Source organism: Macaca fascicularis, chromosome 4 (genome assembly GCF_037993035.2).
Source record: "Macaca fascicularis isolate 582-1 chromosome 4, T2T-MFA8v1.1".
Taxonomy (NCBI): domain Eukaryota; kingdom Metazoa; phylum Chordata; class Mammalia; order Primates; family Cercopithecidae; genus Macaca; species Macaca fascicularis.
This window is the reverse complement of record NC_088378.1, coordinates 59884114-59901766: the sequence shown is the minus strand read 5'-3', so window position 1 is coordinate 59901766 and position 17653 is coordinate 59884114. Positions and strand designations below refer to the sequence as shown.

The following is a 17653-nucleotide window of genomic DNA, read 5'->3' as shown; positions in this document are numbered from 1 at the left end:
GAGGCACTTTTAATCTAGCTGGGAATAGAGACTCCAGGACAGGCCGTAATAAACCACAGCAAGGCCCTTGTCAATATTACTCATTTCTTAAATAAAATTAGAAAAAGAATTTAACAATATGAGTTAAATTAAACTATTCATATATTGGATTCTAAGTAACATTAATCTTTAAATGTTCTTTCGGAAAACTTGACGCAGGTAGGTACAAAATCTTAAATTTTGTAAATTTTCTAAAATTTGGAATTTCACAATAAGGAATTTCCAAAATTGCTTATTGGAAAGGAAGAGCAATTTGTGTCTTTATTTGTCACATAGTTTTAAGGTGAAAGATACTAAAACGGATACTATATGTGATGCGATTATCTTTATTAAGCAGCTTTCTTTACATGGTTTTAAGCAAATAAATTCTGACCAGTTATTACATCTAATAAATAATTATTAGAGTACAAAAGCCAAATTTCTTCTGTCAGATACACTCAAATTTTCTTGTGGATTTCTTGGTGTCCTTAGTAATATTCCGAAAGGGACTATTCCAATGAGACCATTTCTATGAACAGCAGAGGAAAGAAGGATCTCAAAACTGCAGATCATCCATTTGCAAAAGGACCTTGATGGCTTCCTCTGAACCAATCTAGGGAAGGACGTATGTTTAGGGAGCTGAGTTGCTGGTCATTTTGACAAGGAAACAGTTGAGAAAAGAAATGTCTAGAAGCCAGTGGTACTCTTCTATTCCGGCAAAAGTCAGGAACCTCAGCAAGTCTACTCACACTAAGCTCTCTAGGACTGTCAACTTGTTGGGGCCTGTCTCTTCCTCCTTGTGATTGGCCTGTGTGTTGTCTTCCAGGCAGCAAGAAAGGAGAACTGAAAGACTGCCCATGTTATACTCATTCTTAGCAGGAAAACCCAAAAAATTGAGAGTGGGTGGCAGCTTTAAATAGGAGACTAAAGCCAGATGAAGTTCTTAAAGGCTGTGCTTAGGGAAACCAAGCTCCAGGTATGCATTCAACAAGGATCTTGATGGTTTTTACAACAGAAAGGCTAGGGAAGCTCCTAACCACTTGTCTTCTCAAAAGAAATCAGAGAACATCCCTGAATACTGGAGGGGTGACCCCCAAAACAGGATTACCACCATACCCCCAAAACCCCATCCATCCTGCTGCCGTACTCTCTTACATTCCAGCTTTGCCACATGCCAGGAAGGCCCAGACTCCCCACCCACACTTCCACCCCTGCACATTTTCTGTTTTTGAGAAGCATAAACCAATCTGCCCCCATATCTATCTCATAGTACTACAGCCAGGTGAACCCTCATTCACTTGGTGGGAAGATTTTACACGGAACTAAGTAATAATTTATGCATTGCATATAACAACTTGCTTTATTTTCTTTCTTTTTTTTTTTTTAGATGCAGTTTCATCTTGTTGCCCAGGTGGGAGTGCAATGGCGCAATCTTGGCTCACTGCAACCTCCACTTCCCAGGTTCAAGCGATTCTCCTGCCTCAGCCTCCCAAGTAGCTGAGATTACAGGCCCATGCCAACATACCCAGCTAATTTTTGTATTTTTAGTAGAGACAGGTTTCACCATATTGGCCAGGTTGATCACGAACTCCTGACCTCAGGTTATCCACCCACCTCAGCCCCCCAAAGTGCTGGGATTACAGGCCTGAGCCACGGAGCCTGGCCACAACTTGCATTTTATAAAAGTGAGCTTTGTACAAAACTCTCTTACACGCATTACTTTATGTAATCCTCATGAAGAGCCACAAAACTTCTGTGACTCAGATGTAATTATTCCCATTTTACAGATGAAGATACTGAGGCTAAGAGAGGGTGTAATATTATCTCCCATCAGCCCCAGATGCTCAACTTGCTTTCCCAATGCCAAATTCTTATTGATTACAAACTTTAAAAGTTAATACTGTCTCAAGTAATGGCTAAAAGCATGAGCTTTGGAATTCGATGAGTTTGTCTTCAAGTCCTAGGGCTGTCGCCTTTGAAGCTGTGTAATATTGGGCATGTTACCTAGCTTTGCAAAGCCTTGGTTTCCTCATTTGTACAACAGGAATCATAACATTGTTCACTACCTGGGGTTGCTGTGAGAATTGCACGTGATAATACTATAAAAAGCATTGCACAAAGTAAGAGCCCCCCTCCAACCTTAGGTGCTACTATAGTTGTTATTATTACCACCTCATGGGCATATATTATGGGGCCAGTGAGGGAGAGACTATCTCAGGTCTTTGGTATCACACTGAATTAGAACATCAGCATGCAGCCGGGTGTGGTGGCTCACATCTGTAATCCTAGCATTTTAGGAGGCCAAGGCGAGTGGATCACTTGAGGTCAGGAGTTTGAGACCAGCCTCACCAACATGGTAAAACCCCGTCTCTACTAAAAATATGAAAATTAGCCGGGCATGGTGGCACATGCCTGTAATCCCAGCTACTCTGGAGTCTATCTGGAGATAGACTCAGGAGAATTGCTTGAACCTGGGAGGTAGAGGTTGCAGTGAGCTGAGATCACGCCACTGCACTCCAGCCTGGGCGAAAGAGTGAGATTCCACCTCAAAAAAAAAAATCAGCATACAGCTCTATGTGTGCATAGACTAAGACATTGCCCAACAATGAAGCAACATGCTTCTGTTGATGTGAAAGGGAATGTGAAGCATTTGTAACACATTTTTGACATGCTCATCTCAGCAAGATTTTTTTGCTACCCTTCTCATCACAAAGATACTCACAAAGGAGAGGAATGATGGAAGAAAGGATGATGGAGGTTTCTGGACTTTCTCTTCTAACACTTTATTTTCATTACGGAAGCAGCAGCATTTCAACAGATGGCATGCTCAGTTGATTGGATTGACTGCCCTTTGTTTTTTAGATCAAGTTTCCAGTTATGATCAGATGTTCATAAACTCCTAGCAGCTTTGGTGCTGTCCTTGAATTATTTCATTGATTCAACCAACATCTGTTGAGTACCAGGCACTGTGCTAGGCTTAGAATAGAAATAACTTCCTCATACTGAGTTTCTAATGCTTGGAAACTGCAAGGAGTTTAATGAGTGGCTTAATCTCATTTATTCCATATAATCATAGCTGGTAGCTACTTTTAGTACTCCCACTTTGCAGATGAGAAATTCAAGGCAGGAGGCGAAATAATCTGCCTCTAATTGCACAGCTAGAGAGTGGTGGGAGCTATGGCTGATACTCAGTCATTTTCCATGGATTTGAATTACACTACTTAATATCAGAATTCTTACTGAAGAGTGATGTGCTGTGGAAAACCTGAGCAGACGTATCAGCTTTCTAGCAGAATATTTTTAGGGGCGGATGGATAGGGTAAGCTCCTTTATTCTCTGAAGGAATCACAGACTCTCAGAGAGAAAAATGTTATACACCTTAGATAGAACCATAAAATTCAATGATGTGTACGTTTTTGCTGTTGTGTCCAGTGGGAATGATTCAGAGGAAGTCTAACGAGATGTTGCCCAGAAGGCAGGCACACCACTCTTACCTGTACAGTGTATGCCTTTGAAAATAGCACTTCATTAGACAATATGCAGTAGGTTTCACAGATGGCGCCTCTTTCTCAGAAATTAACAATGGAAATTTCTGAGTGGGTGGACAGGACCATCAATATCTCCACTGCCATAGGTGAAGACTATGCTATGAGTTTTTTTTACAAACAGTGTGGATGGTCTACCCAGAGTCACTCTCTTCCTTGCTCTTTTTTCCAAATAGCCAATCTGCCGTCACGGAGCACAGCTGTTCCCTATTCAAAGCAAAGTAAACTCAACCACCAGGCCCTCAGCCCAAGTGATTGTTCTGACCAGCTAGGATAAATGAATGCAGATAGACTCAGAGAAGACCGCAGATAACCATGTGAAAATATTTAGCAGATGCCTGATGTAAACACTTATACTGTGTGGAGGTGTAGAGTGCGTGTTTGAAGGGAAGGTAGATGGTAGCTAGCTCTAAACCCAATATTGAACAAAAAGACACAGAGTTCTCAGAAACGAAAGATAGTTGGACTTTGTTCTTCCTGCAAGTTTAAGACACAAGAGCTTTATTCCTTTCCTTGATTGTCACAAGCAATAGAACAAAACAAGTATCTCCAAGTGTCTAAGAAAAATCTTCTACTCGTAAATACGACCCTCGTATTCTTAAGGAAAATTTTGCTTTTTTCCTACATGTCATATCTTTTACCTACATTGTGTTTATTTCTAATTTCCTTGAAAATCTGACATTCTAGAGTATTTTATCCAACTGCTACAGCATTATCTGCATGCATTCCAAGGCCTACTGGGCAGTCATCACAGGATATTAACAATATCAAAGAAAACATTTGCATTTGAGAAATAGGAAGAGATTTTATGGTACACAAATGGACCCTGAACCATCCATGGTTCTCCAACATTCTCATCCAATTTAAGTTCTCTGTACATTTCAGAATTCAATTCAAATACTTCTACCTGGTCTTCCTAAGTTTACTCTCAACATTAAAATATGTATATACCACATTCAAAACCAGATGAGCTTCCCAGCAACCTCATATACATGGAGTTGCTCTGTAAGCCTATTAGATCTGGCACATAAAGGCATTAAAAATCTGGCATCTTTAAGCAGGAATCGTTGTCATGATCACAAGTCCTCATAAAGTCCAACCCTTCTATCGAGTAAACTGCTTTAAAATCTTTTAATCATGTTGGCTCCTACGGACTTGTTTGAGAGAATACTGCCTATCTTGACAAAGCATGAAACTTACAGTTCAACGAGCGTTTCCTAAGACATGTGGCATTCCTCTAACCAAAATGAAAGTATTCTGCCCTGCCTTGTGACTGCCACATCATTACCCGAGTAGCCCACTGCTATATGTGGTGGAATCATTATGTATGTGCCATCGTGAGGCAAAAAGGAACTGAGAAAATGGGACACCAGGACTCAAAAGACCTTGCTTAAAATCAGAGGCCAGTTTCAAGACAGAGGGGCTCGTTCTTGTGCTGCTAAATGTGTAGCTTTTCAGAAAACTTGACTGCCTTTAGGAAACAAATAATGGCTTATTCACATCGCTTAGTTCAAACTCACATAAGTTATGGCTCCAAAGATTAAGAAAACAGGTAGTGTGTTCATGCTAGTCTGAGATTTGTCCAATTAAGAACTTTTAAAATTCTAACACAGTTCAACAATACAGTGTCTCCTAGCTAGTGCTAGATTCAATAAATATATGTTATCTGGAACAGACAGGCAGCCTGTGTGTGCTGGACTAAGAAAAGGGTAGTCGGATTGCCCTCTGCCTCAGCCAAATATTATTCTAGAAGTGAATTTCCACGGTACCAAGTTTAGATTTCACATTATATCATCCCAGGAATACTTGCCAGTAACTTTGCAAAATATCCTTGGAGCAGAAAGACAAAAAAATGCACATTTTTTAAAGATGAGAGGTAAGCTCTGAAGTTACAATATGCTTGTAAACAGTAGCACATTATATCAAAAAGGAAAAAATAAATTGAGAAGAAATAGGAGTACCTACTTGAAGAGAAGATTATCACTCAGAGACTGTCTTCTTATGCTATAGAATGGGCAGGAGAAAGGAGCATGGACCTTTCGAGCCTGTTAAAGAGCTTCTGAGCATGGAGCCTGCATTTTCAGTTTTGGTAAAATCCGTTCTGAGTCGGTAGACAGGAGGCTGTTATGACCATGAAATTAGGAAATGCAGTAACTCAAAAATAAAGAACTAGCACCACCATTTGACTAGGATTGGAAAATCTCATTGAAAAAATAGAGGAGGGGGTGGCCTTGCTTTTGCCAAGCCAGGCCCGAATCTAACTTTCTTAGCACTTCCATTAAGATGGATGTTCAAGAAGAGGTAAATCGTGTGTTAATCTGCCTGAAAATTTTTTTATGCCATCCAGCCGATTTTCTCTTTATTCATAATAAAGCTTGAAGTCTAGACAGGCATGTGGAGTTGGAAAAAAAAATAAAACATTCATTCAGCACATAAATTTTGTTAATCCAAAGTTAGCTACAGCTAAACTAAAAGCAGGGGCAAGGAAATGTCCTTCTGCGAGTGTTTTCTGGGATTTTCTTACTCAGGCATGGACTCAAAAGCCCGCTCTGCACTTCTTGTTACTGATTAATGAGGTTCTTGACTTCGGTAACCTGCAGAGGTCTAGCTTCTCACACTCTTCAGCCCTTCCTTCTGTCATATGATCCTTCCATAAACTGTCCGGTATTTCCTGCAGCAATTTTTAAGTTTATGAGGTTATTGATTGTTTGTCTAACACTAAGATAAACATTTTCAAGTAGAAAAGGGGCTGTAAAATCATATTAAAAATTTTTAATAATATTGACAGTTTAATATCTCATTATGTCTGCTGTGGTTTATGCAGTAGGTACTTTAAATGACTTTTAAAAAATATTTTCGCTTTTTCTTCTCTACAAGCCTTGAAAAAGGCTGGTTTTCTGGCAGTGAGAATGGTAGAACGGGGCGGAGGAGGGATCTCTCTCTTGCTACTGTATTTCTCTCTGTCCCAGCACCCAGCACAGAGGGACACCTGCCAAGTAAGAGGTGCATCTCAAAACCAGCATGGGAAAGAAAGAAAACCAAAATAAATAATCAATGCTTTCAAACATTCTGAAATAAATGATCTTAACTGTCTTCAATCTTCTCTATACTTGTCAGTTAAGCCCATAAAATAATTTGAATATGTAAATTTGTCTGAGAGTAACTTCTCCAGAATACATAGAGCAGGACACATTTTAGTTAATATGTAAAGTATTTCATTTCAAGTGACTGAACATAAAATCTCAACAAGATTCTCTTACCCAAGGAATAATCATGTATACTAACGCATTGTGGGGGTTCTGTAAGCATTTTTATTGTTTTTATTATGATTTCTGGTGAAAGGTACATTATTGAATAACATGCTCTGAACAGTCTAAGTGTTTTGAAAGTGAAATATTTTTTTCAAAATTAATTAAATCCTTCAATTATTTTATTTGCTAGAATGGGTGAAGTATGCTTTTCAAACAGCATTTAGCTACCTGTTAAAACCAGTTTTACACATCAATACAGAGATGAAAATTACATAGAGCAACAGTTCTCAAAATAGGACAGCTAATGAATTCTGAAATGAAGGTTATAGATTATTTCCTTTCCATTAGAAAATATAAATGTACAATGTAAATTGTATGTAAATTATAAATTAGATTAATTATCCTTTAAAAAACTATTATTGATATTCACTTGCATTCCAATATGTGCTTTCTTGAGTGCAAGAGAATAAAAATAACAGCAAATGTCTTCCGAGCATATATAGTCATCCCTTGGTATTAGAGTTGGGGTATTGGTTCCAGGACAAGTACCCGATATAAAATCACGTAGTATTTACATATATCCTATGCACATCCTCCTGTATACTTTAAATAACCCATAGATTATTTATAATACCTAAACCAATGTAAATGTGAGGTAAATACATGTTATACTATATTGTTTAGAGAATGTAAAGAGCAAAGTCTGTACGTGTTCAGTACAGGCACAACTTTTTTTTCCTGGATATTTTTTTCTTTTTTTTTTTTTTTTCCTGGTATGCAGCTATTCTCCTGGATATTTTTTTATCCAACCAGAGGTTGACTGAATCCTCAGATGTGGAACCCATAGATATGGAGGGTCGGCTGTACTAGATGTCAGGTACTATTTTAAGCACGTTTGCAGCAACCCAGTGAGGTAGGTACTACTAAAAACCCATTTGACAGTTGAGGAAACCGCAGGATACTGAGATTAAGTACCTATACCAGCTGGGGCCAGGGTTCAAACTCACATGGACCAACTCAAGCCCCCATGCTTTTAACGCTCCATTTCAGAATCTGAACCAGCACAAGGGATTACACACAAGGACACACTATGGGAACACACGTGCTTTGTATGTGTCATGAGAGGAAACTGTTGACAGGTTTATCAGTGAATGAGTAAAAACAGTTCCATCAAATCGATTCAGAAAGGTTGTTATGAATCATTTTGAAGTTTATCGTTCTAATGAAATCACTAAAAATAAAAATGTGTGCTTTGACTGATTTTTTTTAACTATTCTATGCTTTCTTATAGGGAAAATATATATATATCCTTTGAGGAAAAGTGTCTAATTAAATTGCATTAATCACTACTAGACAGGTTGAACAATAAAAAAATAAGAAAACAACAATTTAAATGAAGCAGTATAATAGTGTAATTGAAACACAGGACAAATTTAATCTCATAAGTCAAAGAGCAGTATCATGCCATTACACCTGACACCTGATTCCCTCACACACATTTTTCAAATGAAAAATAAAGCCTGACATTTCATCAAAATCATGCTATCCACTACATCTTTATTTTTTAAAAAAAGAGGGTCAACACACATTCCTTGATAGTGTCACATTGTTTATTAAGAAGCACAGAACAATGAAATTCTAGAAATTTTTCAGGTTCCAACCTTTTTTTGATTCATTCTCCCATTCCAGAAGAAACCGCTAACAGCCTGGTTTCCACCAGCAAAGTAAAGCAGAAAATGGATGCAATCTGTCTGGGCTGTTCAAGCAGCGTCCTGCTGTGATCTGGGTGATTCAGGCTAAAATTAAAAATCAGGTTTTTTATTTGGACTATGTGTTTTTATCTGCCACCCCAGATGATAGCAGAGTCTGGAACTCAGTTACACAGTGAATTGCCAAAATTCTCCATTCGTTCTTCTCAGCAAAGATGTTCCCATTGAGCACTGCTGAAAACAGTCTCAGCTCTATCGCTCTAGCAAAACAGCTCTGGGCTTCGGACTTCCCTCATGAAGAACAACCAAAATTGAAACTCCGCTTATCTGGAGATATCAATCAGTACTTGACTACTCACTCGCTATTGTTCTAAGGAAAATTGCCATGCTCTCAGCTCTTGTTACTGGAACAACCAACTCAAGTTCACACAACCTCCCCACCCTAAGCCCACTTCAGATCACAGCTAACTGGACCATGGTGAGACACCCAACCAAACAACAGCCAAACTATAGACTGGCCAGTGACCTAGGACACGACCAAATGTGAAAAAGATCAACTGGACTAATCATTCAAGCTCTGAGGGTATGAATTTGGAAACCTGCACTGAGGTCATAAGTGCAAAAGAAAAGGGTGTGTCTCAGGGTGGCATGGAGGCCAAAGTAAGGCAAGGCTCCTAGCAAGTGAAGTTATGCAGGAACAGAGAAAGCCAATGAGCTGAGATGAACACACATGGGGCTCTGGCTAGAGCTGCATGGGTCACTGACAGGGTCGCAGAATTTCCATAATTTCTTCTATAGCCCTTATTACCAGGTATCCAAGGGCACCTCTGGTGGTCTTTCCCATCAGAACAGCGTAACCCAAGAGTGTTTAGCTACCTAAACACTCATCCGGGGCCTAGGTGCTGGTTTGTTTGTTTTGAGACGGAGTCTCACTCTGTCGCCCAGGCTGGAGTGCAGTGGCTCAATCTAGGCTCACTGCAAGCTCCGCCTCCCCGGTTCACGCCATTCTCCTGCCTCAGACTCCCGAGTAGCTGGGACTACAGGTGTCCGCCACTAGGTCCGGCTAATTTTTTTTGTATTTTTAGTGGAGACAGGGTTTCACCATGTTAGCCAGGATGGTCTCCATCTCCTGACCTCGTGATCCTCCCACCTCGGCCTCCCAAAATGCTGGGATTACAGGTGTGCGCCACTGCGTCCAGCCCCAGGTGCTGGTTTTTACAGCAGAGGCACAAAATCCATCAGTAGTCCAGTTTTCAGTGTCCAGATCTAGAGTATTTGACAACAGAGCCATAATATGACCCATCCTCGATGACACTGTATACTGTCTTTTACTCAATATGAAAGCCCTAGTCCAAACTTATGGGGATAAAAAAGTCTCCTTATTTAAATTTTTTTAAGCTGTCTTTCTTCAAATAACAATGTCAAGCAGAAAATGCTTTTGGAAGAAATCAAGAAATTTGAGCCTAGAATTCAAGACTAGCCTGAGCAACATAGAAAGACCCCATCTCTACAAAAAAAATCGTTTTTAATTAGCTGGATGTGATGGCACATGTCTGTGGTCCCAGCTACTCTGGAGGCTGTGGTGGGAGAATTGTTTGGGGCTGCAGTGAGCCATGTTCATGCCACTGCACTTTAGCCTGGGTGACAGAGTAAGACCCATCTCCAAAAGAAAAAATGCAATTGAACCTTACATTTCATCTGTAGAAAGGCTTTTAAAATCTGCTTTCATAAATTACATGCCTCCTCTTTATATACACACATATATATAAAGCCATAAACATCTCATGTGAGGAAATAATTATGAAAAATTTTCTATTAGAAGAATAAATGGGGCTTTCATATTTACAGGAGTGACAAAGGAAGCAACATTGAAGAAGACAATGATTTAAAACAAAAACATTACTGATACTGCTGAACCAAAATAGCTTTCTGACCCTTGTTGCTCCCCACCTGGCCCTCAGTCTTTCTTCTCCCCACTCTCCCAGCCATCTCGGTCCCCAGATACACAAATGCACACACTTCTCAGCGGGAAGCAAGGTCTCAAGTAGGATCCAGAGAAGTCTGGCCCTTCAGGTAGTTTACGTTTGTCAACTATTAAGTTGTACTTATGAGCAGAAAGGAGAAATTCACATATTTCCTCTAAGGACAAGAGGCCAGTGTCAGACAAAAATGATATTTAAATACAGCAGAGACTCCGTTGCTAAGTTTAACTTCCCAACTTGCACAAACACCGGAATTTTAGTGAAAGGAGCGGTTGCTTTACAGAAGAAAAATCTCTGTAAACCACTGAGAACAAACAAAGGGAAGCCTTGATTCCTGTACCAGGTACCGATTAGCAGAGGAAAGCACCCGCCTTGAGGCTTCCCATTTGCAATGAAGCTTAGTGGAAGAGGGTCCTGCCTATGGGTGCCTTTGATTGGCACCAGCAGCCGCAGCCTTGACCCCCCAATGCTGGGGGCTTCTGTGAGCCCAGCAGTGATACTCAGCATCTGCCTATTCACCTGGCCCCACAGGAAGGAAGAACCGGAAAGGATTGCAGGTGGCAAACAGTTGATAGAAAGCAGAGATAAAATATTATTGTGTTCTTGTTGTTTTCATCCTATTTTTATTCCTGGGCTGAGACACTCTGGGGAAGTTTGGATTACAAGAACTTCAGGCTGTATCTCCAAAATTCCTCCAGCCTCCATCCCTTCTTTTTCCTACTCCCTATCACAAGTCAGATCCTCTTCAGCTCTCAGCTGGACTTTTGCAATGGTGTCCTAATTGGTCTGATTGCCTACAGCCTCTACCATTTCTAATCCATCCAACACACCTTCACCAGATTATGTTCCTGCTTAATCATCCTCATTGTGTCACTACAAGATTAAATTAAGCACAAACCACTCACCATGTCCCTGATCACCAGGCCCCAGCCAACCTCTCCAGCCTTCGACTTCAGTCAGCGTCTCTTTCCCTGCTCCCAGCATCCTATGCTTGGGTTTCAGCCCCTTCTCTATCTAGGTCAGGTGTGATCCCACCACTTCCTCAGTGTTCATCTCAAAGAACACCTTCTCCATGGAGACCTTCCTGATGGCCCAACATCATCCTATTCTCACCCTCCTCTGAATCTCTACCACATGCCACTTGTACTTTTCTCCTCTAGCAATAAGCACTGCTGAAGCATCTCCTCTGTGCCAGCAAAGAACAGACGTGACCCTGAGGAGCTTGTGCCTAGGAAGGGAGACAGAAGAATTGTATTACACCCAGCCGGTTGTAGTGGCTCACGCCTATAATCCCAGAACTTTGGGAAGCAGAGGTGCCCTGATCACTTGATGTCAGGAGTTCAAGACCAGCCTGGCCACATGGTGAAACCCCATCTCTACTAAAATTACAAAAAAATAAATAAATAAATAGACGGACGTGGTGGTGCATGCTTGTAACCCCAGCTACTTAGGAGGCTGAGGTGAGAGAATTGCTTGAACCTGGGAGGTGGAGGTTGCAGTGAACTGAGATCATGCCTCTGTACTCCAGCCTGGACGATAGAGTGAGACTCAAAAAAAAAACAGAAAAAAAAGTATGACAACCTGATAACTGATCAGAATTTACACATTTACAGAACACTTGATAACACTCTTAGATAAGTGGCCAGTTCAATCTAGTCCTGAGTTATTTCTGGATCTCCCATGCCTCCTACCACCAATGGATTGCAGTTGATTGCAGGCTACCTGGGAATACGGCTTACTCCACCTACATCCAAGGTGGTAATTCACACAGGGCCTGGTGAATATACATGTTTTGTTTTGTTTTGTCGATCAAATGAATCTCCATTTAAATTGAAGGGGCAAGAAGTCCTGTTCCTCTACAATCCACATCCCTTTATCATCCCCAATATCCAAGGAGACCTGCATTCACCTTGCTCTCCAAGTAATAGAAACAGCAGGCTCTGACCATTTACAGGGCTACTGAGTAGCCTCAGTCCCCAAGTACACCCACCTGGGTGTGTAAATCTCTCTCTACAATACCAAAATCTTTACTGGAAAGGACATGTCCCCAAGTCCCAATACCTTCAAAGTCTTTGAAATAGGAACAAGAAGTAAAAGATAAAACATAGAAAACAAAGAACAAAACTAGCTAATAACATTGGAGACAGGACTTATTTAAGCTGCACAGTATTGGCATAAGGAACATAAGAGGATAAGAACAAAGAGCAGGCATTTGGATCGCTAGGTCACCATAAGCATAAAACATGCTTCAACCGGATAGTAATATGAGTCCAATTTTGTGTCGTCATTTAGAAAATAAATGCATTTAACGTCATTTTCCTCACAACTAAACTTTGGCTGGGTACCATATGTTCATGTTTCTATTTCATAAAATTTTTGTAGCCTTTCCTGTTTTTCTTACCCCATTCTGCATCACAAACATCCACATGGAGGGGGGGGCCCAGGGGATTTGGAATCCCCTGAGATCATATCCAAACATTTAGGTACATAAACACATGTGCATTTTTCTGAAGGAAGGTTCTGGAAACTTCATCAGATTCTTAAGGAAGTCTAAACAAGATTCAGAACCAAACGAATGGGTTTACCACTGCAAACGGAATGTCTAATACTCTTCCACGTATACTATTCTGGTATTTTTCACAATTTGTAAATATTGCCTATCAGTTTTCCTTTTCAAATTAGCCCCCTTTTACCAAATTCATGAAAGTTTACAAGCTGCACCTTTCTTCTAAAATAAATTGGGACAGTCATTTCTTGTTTTTGAAATTTTACTTGTAAAACTCCAAAGAGATCTTGAATTTCAAAACTTTAGGTCTACTCAGCAATTATCAAGTTGTGCTGTGAACCAGCTCCCGGGAGCTCAGAATAAGAAACACATGAACCTCCCTCCAGGGAGATCCAATTCTGTCCTTCCCTTTATACCAATAAATCTTCCTACAGAAGGAAACCAAAGATGGGAAGGCCAACCTGAGCACCTGGAATAGCGTCAGCCTCTACCATGCAATTCAAGGGTGCCATTTATTTTTCTCATATAGGAAAGCAAAGGAAATAAAGACAAAGGTGTAACCAAATTAAACAACAGGCTATGAAAAGAGTGACTTGGGCATGGGAAGGTAATCAAACACTCCATGTGAAAATTAAAAACCTGTGCTAGGAAATAAAGGGTTGAATACTGAAGCATCCGATAAACAGTTTTCCTATGGGGACGCAGACAGCTGATACGCCTGTGAGTGTTTGTAACTCCAGATGTTTTGACTTTTCAGTTTCTCCGCGCCTTGTGTGGTGATTCTGCACTTAGGAGATTTATTTAAACTGCAGCCACCGGAGATTGCCAGCTGCAAACGACCCCAGCACCTCGTGGTGAGCAGGTCTTCCGGAATCACTGCAACTGTCGCAGGTGGGGCCTTGTTTGCTACTTGTTGAGACGTTTAAAAGACATTTTGGCAGAAAGCACGCCCCCACCAAGAAGGAAGTCCTGGCCCCGCGTCCAGCTGTGGGCCACCACGAAACCCACAAAGCGGCCGGATCCCTTGGAAGCGGCGGCCTGGAGGAAGCAGCCTGTCCCGAAGAATCTGTGCATTATTTATTCAGGCAAAGAGAGGATATTCATTTCAACCAGCACGGGAAATGTTCGATTATGTAACATTGGGGACGAAGAGAATGAGCCTTTTTTTTCCTTTTTCCTGGAGAAAAGTGTTGCGAAATAGTCCAAGAACAGCTTCCAGTTTCCACAGTCCCTGTGCTTCCAGAGGCTTCTAAATGACAAGATCAAGGCGCCTGGGAAGCTAGAGAATTGACTAGCACGGGACCCACAACAGCTCCCCCTGCGCCTCCCCCACCCCTGCGCACCGCCCTCCCCTGCCGCCATCAGGAGCGTGGAAAGGTCCTGCCGTAGGTTTCGTCAGTCATCTCAAGAGTGTCCTGGTCTAATCGTCCGGAGGCATTTTCCCCACCTTCTCACACTCCAGCGCAACCCCAGAAACAATCATTATTTCTATAGTCTACTGCGCAGAGCCAGCCCGAAATATAATTAAGAATCATGCAAAGGGATGTGCAAACGAGACTGGGCTAGACCAACGCATCCAAATTTCAGAAGCCGAGCTGGGGGTCAAATTTCAGAAGCCGTGCTTCTTGAAGGGGAAAGTGAGAGGTGGGTTCACAGAAGAATGAGTGAAGGGTCCAAACCACGGCCCCACCTGGCTGACTGAGCAGGAACAAGGACGTGCCCGGCAGCCGTCCCAGGCAGCTGGCAGGGCTCTGAGTGGGCAGAACAGGTAAGGAGGCCAACCAGCCGGCCAGGAGAGCCTCGCGTCCTCCCAGAGACGGGAAGTCTACCCCTGGGAGACAAGGACGCCAAGCCAGGGCTTGATCCCAGTGGAGCAAGGCAAACCCGGCGACTCGAACAGGATTTCAGGGGTTAAGGAGGAGACCCGTTCATTTTTTTTCATCCAGTAATTATCTCCTGAGCACCTACAATGTGCCAGGCACTGTTCTAGGTGTTAGGAACATAGCTGTAAACAAAATAGACAAAGATCCCTGACCTCGGGAAGCTTATATTCTAGTGGAACGAAGGAGAAGCCAACTATGACTGTTATGGACTGAAAGATTTGTGTCCCCCCAAAATCTATGCGGAAATCCAAACCCCCAATATGATGGCAATAGGAAGTGGGGCCTTTGGAAGGCGATTAGGTCGTGAGGTCAGGGCCTTGTGATGGGATTAGTGCTCTTATAAAAGAAACAAAAGAGTTCTTTGATCTCTTTCTGCTACCTGAGGACACAGAAGGTGGCCATCTGGCCGGGTGTGGTGGCTCACGACCTCCCAGCACTTTGGGAGGTCGAGGCAGGTGGATCACTTGAGGTCAGGGGTTCAAGACCAGCCTGGCCAATGTGGCAAAACCCTGTCTGTACTAAAAATATAAAAATTAGCTGGGCGTGGTGGTGTGCAACTGTAGTCCCAGCTACTCAGGAGGCTGAGGCAGGAGAATCGCTTGAACCCGGAAGGTGGAGGTTGCAGTGAGTCGAGATGGCGCCACTGCACTCCAGCCTGGGTGACAGAGCGAGACTCCGTCTCAAAAAAAAAAAAAAAGAGAGAAAAGAAAAAAAGCAACGTGGCTGTCTGCACCTGGAAGAGGCCCTCACCAGAACCAGACCATGCTGGCACCCTGATCTTAGATCTCCACCCTCCAGAACTGTGGGAAATAAATGTCTGACTTTAAGCCACCCAGTTTATGGTATTTATTGAAGCAACCGAGCTAACCAATAAATATATATAGAAAGAAAGTCAAATGGTGACAGTGCTAAGGTGATGATTAAGCAGCGATTAGAGATGGGAGTACAAGGGTAAGGACTGGACTTATAAGCCAGGTGATCAGACAGGGTGACTGAGAAGCTGATACTGAGCAGCTACCTGAAGACTCAGAGGAGACAAGTAGCTAACTGCTGAAAGAGCATTCTGGACAATAACAGCTCAGAACAATAGCAAGTGCAAATACTGGAGTGTCCCAGGCACAGCTGCCGTCACAAAAAGGACACTAGTGCAGCCAAATTGGCACCAGCGAAGGGCAGAGCTAGGAGAGGAGGTGGAAGAGGTAACAGGAATGCTAAGGTGTGTGGGGCCTCGTGGGCCAGCCAAAGGGGGTTGGATTTTACTTTCAAAGCTAACGGGAGTTCTTGGGAGGCTGAGGCAGGCAAATCACCTGAGGTCAGGAGTTCGAGACCAGCCTGGCCAACATGGTGAAACCCTGTCTCTACTAAAAATACGAAAATTAGCTGGGTGTGGTGGAAGGCACCTGTAGTCCCAGCTACTTGAGGGGCTGAGGCAGGAGATTTGCTCCAACCTGGGAGACAGAGGTTGTGGTGAGCCGAGACTGCGCCACTCCACACCAGCCTGGGTGACAGAGCAAGGGTTCATCTCAAAAATAAATAAAGCTAACGGGAGTTCAGTAAGGGACTTTTAGGCCATGTTAAGAGAAGGAAGCAGGCCACATGTGGGACACGTGGCATCCTTTGAATCACACAGAGGAGCTGGCTCTGAGGCATAGCCTTGGAGATATGAAACAGATGTGTCACCCACATTCAAGAAACAATTTTTCCACAACTGGGTCAGGACCTTTGGTAAGAAAAAGATCACTGCAATTTTAATGAAGGCAACTCATACTTCTGTTTAATGCCACTTCTCAACATTTTCTTAGTATCCTACACGTTCCTGGAGTTCAACTAAACAAAAATACTTTTTTTTGAATGTCAAGAAGGGTCAGATAGCATGGGACCAGGCCAGAAGAAGAGGCCTACTGAGAGTTTATAAAACCCAGTGGTGGCTGGGTGCGGTGGCTCATGCCTATAATCCCAGCACTTTAGGAGGCCGAGGCGGGTGGATCACGAGGTAAGGAGATCAAGACCATCCTGGCCAACAGGGTGAAACCCTGTCTCTACCAAAAATGCAAAAATTAGCCCGCTGTGGTACATGCGCCTGTGGTCCCAGCTGCTCTGGAGGCTGAGGCAGGGGAATCACTTGAACCCAGGAGGTGGAGATTGCAGTGAGCCGAGATCGCGCCACTGCACTCCAGCCTTGGTGACGGAGTGAGATTCCATCTCAAAAAGCAAAAAAACCCAGTGGTGTGTATTGAACCCAGACAGGTGTCTGATCCTAGGCTAGGACTCCTTCCCTGGAGATACTTCTAGAAGCATTTTTCTGTTGGTTGTCAGTGGTTCCTAACTCTGGCTTTGCAGCTAAGGAGATTTTACAAATGTCCATGCCGAACCCATACCCACAGATGTTCTGATTTCTGGGGAGAGACTCAGGCATCAACTTTTTTTTTTTTTTTTAATACGGAGGCTCGCTTTCTTGCCCAGGCTGCAGTGCAGTGGTGTGATCTCAGTTCAGTGCAACCTCTGTCTCCCGGGTTCAAGAGATTATCCTGCCTCAGCCTCCCAAGTAGCTGGGATTACAGGTGTGTGCCACCACACCTGGCTAATTTTTGTATTTTTAGTACAGACAGGGTTTCACCATGTTGGCCAGGCTCGTCTCATACTCCTGTTCTCAAGTGATCCACCTACCTCAGCTTCCCAAAGTGCTGGGATTATAGGCATGAGCCACCATGCCCAGCCAGCATCAATATATTTTTTTTAATTCTCCAGGTGATTCTCAT

At 42.6% G+C, this 17653-nt stretch overlaps 1 protein-coding gene across 5 annotated transcripts in view; it reads right to left on the bottom strand.

The window, feature by feature from the left end:
- The window catches only part of ESR1 (estrogen receptor 1), a 432869-nt gene that overhangs the window by 393562 nt on the left and 21654 nt on the right, over window positions 1-17653 (bottom strand). For 2 of the 5 annotated variants that reach the window (XM_045390344.3, XM_015448977.4), the window contains exon 1: window positions 5529-5666. The exons of the other annotated variants lie outside the window; for them this stretch is intronic. The gene's annotated coding sequence lies outside the window, so the exon portion shown is untranslated. Of the gene's footprint in view, window positions 1-5528; window positions 5667-17653 lie in introns of those variants that run through there. 5 annotated transcript variants of the gene reach the window in all.